Here is a 6000-nt window from a genome sequence, read left to right on the forward strand (position 1 = left end):
GAGTCTTGCTCAAGTAATGTTTTTCCTTACATTAATATTGAGCAAGTTGATATTGTCAAAGAAAAATACAATAATGACCTTATAACTGAGTTGCATCTGTTTGTAGAGAAAAAGTTGCCAGTAGTTTTCTAATTGAATAATCCCTGCCATGCACTCTTCCTTCTGAATTCATCTACTTTCTTAGCTTTATTATTACACAGATTTCCCTGGAAATGATATTGATAAGTTATTCAATTTATAATGTGAAATAGTTTAGGAGATAATTAGAAATGTGTATTTCAGAAAAACTTACTTGCACTTTTAGGAGAGTTAAGGTTTCTAAGAATGTCACCATTATTTTACAAAAAAAAAGAATAAGATAATTCAGGATGGAGGAGAAGTTCTCCATGATTTGAAGATTCTCCTGATGGCACCAAATGGCCTAGTTAGCAAATGGGCATGTGAGTATGCTCCATAAAGACAGGAAACACTCTTTTGCTTGCTGATATATTCCAAGTGCCAACAATAGGCCATTAGTTAGCAATAAATACTTGTTGAATGATTTAATTAATTAATTGAAAGTTGATATTTTTCATTCATAGGTAGAGAATGAAACTGAAAAGATTTGCTATTTAGTTGCCATACTAAGGAATAAGTTACTATTTGCAGAAGACTTTAATTATATTATCTAGTCCTTCATCTTTCCTCTGCCCTCATACAAAATTAGAGGCAAATATCACAATGTTAGAGGTAGTTCCTTGGGTAGAAAAAGGAAAAGCAATCAGAAAATTAGAAGAATTGGGGGCATTGTGGATTTGAAAGGTTGATTTGGGGGCTTTAAAATCTCTTATGTCTTCTACTTTTGATGTTCTTAACTCAATATTCACTAAATAATTATTGAAATTGTGTGCCAAGCACAGCTTTAGTCCCTGAAAATAGAGCAATAAATAACATGGATGAAGATTCTTCTTCTATTCAATTAGAGTGGAGGGGACGGAGACAGATAAGTAAAAATGAAGAAGAATATAAAGATTGATTAATTGGTTGGTGATTTCAAATGGTAATAAATGTCAGAAAGTAAGTTTTGAACGGAATAGGCTGATGTACTAGAGAGTGGCAGGTGGGGTGCACACACGCATTAGAAAGGAAAGTCAGGGAGAGCTTCTTAGTGCAGCAAGAACTGAGATCTGAATGATGAGATGGAGTCAGGAGTGGGAAGATACAGAATATGTTTTCCATGCAGAGAGAGAGTAACTGCAAAGTCTCCCAGGCAGAAATAATCTTGGCAGGCTTGTGGATCAGATCTTACGCCTGCATAGGCAGAGGTAGCAAGCCAGGAGGAATGAAGTAGTGGGGGACGAGTCCAGAGAAGAAGGGCATGCAGCCATGGAAATATTGTTTTCCCAGGTCATTGTGAAACCACTGAACACTGTAACATGGGAAAATAATGCAGACTGATATTTCTAAGATCATATTAGTTGCTTTGTATGTTTTTCCTGTTGGTGTTTTATCTTTTGCCTAGAAAGTATCTTAAGCTCTAGCGACAAAGAAACAAAGCCAAGGTCCAGAAGAAAAGAAGAGCTAAGAAAGGACAGTTAGGAGAGTTCCTTACAAGCTTAGAAGATTACTAAGAACACTTTTTTAAAATGCAGATCTCTGGAACCTACTTTTAAGAGATACTGATTCAAAGGATCTGGAATGGAACCAGGAGTTTGAAATATGAACAATTACCTCAGATGATTCAGATCTAAGTAGCCTACAAATCACTTTGGTGTAGTGATCATTTCAAGTTAAAGAGAACAGAGTTAAAAGGTTTTTTTGGTAGACCAACCCAGTTCACCATTAGACGAACATAGCAGTACTTGGTCAAGGTTCTCTGTCCAGAGAACAACGGGATGAGAATTGGATCCCTGATGGGTTTTCAGATCTCCCTTTAAAACAGTGACTTTCAACCAGTGTGCCACAAGAATTTTTAAAACATGTAATACTTAACTGTTTAGTTAGGGACACTGACCTCTTTTTCCTTAGATTTTCAAATTAAAAAATGACAAAAGCCAACAAAACAATAGCCATCTAGAGTGAATGAATCAGAATTATACCTATTTTTTGCCAGATCAGCAAAAATATAATACATTTTTTGTGTGCTGCAGAATTTTTGTAATTGGTTTATGTGTGCCCTGAGATGAAAAATGTTGAAAATAACTGCTTTAAAAGAAAGAGAGAGAGAGAGACAGGGTATATAAATACGCTCGATAGTAGTTGGGTTTAGCTTACCTGGTGCTTTAAGCAGGGCTTCACATTAAAGCAACACAGTTATTCAATGACTCAGTTTCCTAACCTGCCCCATGACTTTCATACTTCCACCCTTGCCCCAGTTCTCTCCACAACAGTGATTACAGTCATCATGGCTCATTAAGCTCTGGCTTCTCTTTCTTGACTCACTGCAAGTCTTGTCTCTCAGGGTTACAGTTCTTTGACTCTGGCTTTTGCATCTCTCAGCAACACACAAAAAAAGCTACTGCAGATAGAAAGCATTTGGACTCTCCTCAGTTATTCCTTCTGAGGCAATATGAAAGCTGGCTTTTCTGATCTTTTTTATAATTGAAGGGAGACATACCAAAAAAGCCATTTTGCACATATAATTAAGGGCCACTTTCCTTTATAACTGGACCTAGTACATACTACAATGGTGGTGGCAGAAATTCAAATCCAGTTTTCTGTCCCTGAGAAAACAGAGAGAGTTGAGCCTTGGGTTCACTGCAGGATTCCACACACTCTCATGAAATGTGGTCTAAAAACATGTTGCCTTGAACATATGGCTTCGAGAGAGGTTGGCGAGTTTCCCATGTGACAACTAGATCTGGATGCCATAGGCAGACAGCCAGGCCAAACTGTGGCATATTGTCTACACCTGTAGGACAGGCTGGGCAACAGTGTATCTTAATAGCCTGGCCAATGGGGTCAAGGGTCCAAGCTGCCCACCATCAAGTTTAAAATGGAGCCAATGCAAACAGATAATCTGTTGCCCACAGGCAAGAAAGCACAGCCTGGAAAGTGGGATGGGATGGGGCAGGAGAAGCTATCATTTCCCCTGTATCTAATGGGGGCCTGGACATATGCCAGGAGACACTCTGCCTGCCTGGATGGATGGAAGGAATTGTTTACACACATCACTTGGCTTCTTAACCCTTGAACTTGATTCTTTCGCCCAAGAATGAGCACTGTATGGCAGTCTGGAATTCCTATTCTTGAAGAATAAACACAGGCTACTGGTTCAATGGTGGTGCTGAAAGTGGACATTTCTACACTTACTTTCCAACCTGAGTTTTGCCACACTTCTAGGTATAAATACCAAAGTTTCCTTTTTGTTCATAGGTCACCTAAGCCCTTTGTCCTAAGAGGACAAAGGAGAAATGAGATAGAGCTGGGTCATCCATAACTATTTATATGACTTCATATTTTAATTAATATTACTAAAATCATATATGTTTTAATAGAGATTTTAATAGAATTTTCTGCATATTTACTATCTGAAAACTGGTTTCTCTTTTTAAAATACATGCACCTAAGCCTGTTGTGACATTTATTGACCAAACTTATAGAAATTTTAGCTGAAGTTGCCTGCAGGCAGGTCTGAGAGTGGCCCACGTATAAGAGTGTTCAGCACAATGCCTCACACAGAGGAGGTACTCAAATGGTTACTGAATAAATTTGAAGAAATAAATTTTCTGTATAATTTTGGAATGAAAGATTTTCCATTCTGAACAGGTATTTAGGAAAATATGCAAGAATATCCATTGTTTCAGCTTCTTCTACCCTCACAATTACTAGTACATCTCCTAACTTAGATTCTGATTTCTTTCCTTTGATCCATGCTCCAGACTGTCAGCAAGATGTTATTTCTAAAATGTAAATTTATTCATATAATTATACTGCTTAAAATAGTTTCATCCTTATCAAGAATAAGGTTCAAATTTCCCTGCCTATGCACAGGTTCTTGGGATCCTTCACCGACACTATTTTCTAGCCACACCAACCTACAGGCATTCTCAAATTCAATACCTGTTACCTTTGCACATGCTGTTTTACCTGGGATACCTCGTCTCTTGTGCATAGACCACACCTGCTCTTCCTTTCAGACTGCTCAAGCATCATCTGTCCCCAGAAACTATATAGGAATTTGTCTATCCAGAAAAATTTATCCACTGAAAGCATGGTCCTTGGTTCACTCTCTTGATGTATTACACTGTGCATAGTAGTTCAGAAACCAGTTGGGAACCAAACTGCCTGCAGTGGAATTCTTAGTTACCACTTACTTTGTAAGTTCAGTGTCTCAATTTCCTTACTTACAATGACAGCACAATACCTGCTATGGAAAATAGTTTGGGAAGGTTAAACTAATACATATAAAATATCTGATAATTAATATGTCCAGCACATGAAAGCTGTTATTACTACTAAGTAAACTTTATATTGAAGCATAACACATGTAAGTTACATAATTTATAACTGTGCAGCTTGGTGAAACATAGTGAAACACACTTGCATATCCATCCAGATCAAAAGTAAGAAACAGAACCTCACCGGCACTCTAAAAGCCTCCTTCATGGTCCTTCCTATTACCCATCCCCCCAAAGTAACCACAATTCAGACTTCTATTAGCATAGGTTGGTTTTGCTCAGTTTTAACTCTATAAAAATGGTATGGTACAATATGTAATTTTGTATCTGATTTCATTCACTCAACACTGTGCTTGTGTAATCTACTCATCTTGAAGCATCTTGTAAAAGCAATTTATTTTTTCATTACTGTAGAGCAATGTATAATATTCTGTTACCCAAACACACCCAATTTAATTATTCATTCTACTGGGGGTGTTATTGTGGTTAAAAAACACATACCATGAGATCTACCTGTTACTCAATGCTGTACAGCAGATCTCTAGAAATTTTTCATTTTGCATAACGGAAATTTCATACATGTTGAAAGAAAATCCCCACTTCCCCCAAAACCCAGTCCATGGCAACAATTTAATTTCTGTTTCTATGAGTTTGACTACTTTGGATAATTTATGTAAGTGGAATAATGCAGTATTTGTCCTTCTGTGACTGACTTAACATAACATCCTCAAGATTCATTCATGATATGAATTACCTCATTCTTGTTGCCCATGACAGGACTTTCTTCTTTGATATGGCTGAATATTATTCTGTTGTATGTATCTACCACATTTTCTTTATCCATTCATCCAATAATGGACATCTACTTTGCTTTCTCATCTTAGCTACCACAAATAATGCTGCAATAAACATGGGGAAATAAATATCTCTTCAAGATCCTGATTTCAACTCCATTCGATAAATACACAAAAGTGACATTGCTGGAACATATGGTAGTTCTATTTTCAATTTTTTGGAAAACTTCCATACTGTTTTCCATGGCAGCTGCACCATTTTACCTTCTCACAAATAGTACGCAAGTGTTCCACTTTCTCCACATCCTTTCCCACACTTGTCATTTGTTTGATTGTTGATTGATTTTGATGATGGTCATCCTACCAGATGTGAGATGATAAGGTGGTTTTGATTTACATTTCCTGATATTAGTGATTTTGAGCATCTTTTTATGTACCCATTGGCCATTTGTATTTATTCTGTGGAAAATGTCTATTTGTCCATTTTTAATTGGATTATTTGTTTTTTGCTATTGAGTTATACTAGTTCCTTATGGTTTATGGATATTAACCCCATATCATATATGTAGTTTGCAAATATTTTCTCCAGTTCCGTGGGTTACATTTGTTTGTTGTTTCTTTTGTGTGCAAAAGATTTTTAGTTTGATATAGTCCCAATTGTCTACTTTTGCTTTTGTTGCCTGTGTTTTTGAAGTCATGCCCAAGAAATCATTGCTAAAACCAATGTTATGAAGATTCCCCTCTACGTTTTATTCCAGTAGTTGTATAGTTTCAGGTCTTACATTTAAGGCCCTAATTCATTTTGAATTGATTTTTGTGATGGTGTA

This window comes from Pteronotus mesoamericanus, unplaced genomic scaffold (genome assembly GCF_021234165.1).
Source record: "Pteronotus mesoamericanus isolate MK-2021 breed Mesoamerican mustached bat unplaced genomic scaffold, CSHL_Meso_final scaffold_232, whole genome shotgun sequence".
Lineage (NCBI taxonomy): Eukaryota > Metazoa > Chordata > Mammalia > Chiroptera > Mormoopidae > Pteronotus > Pteronotus mesoamericanus.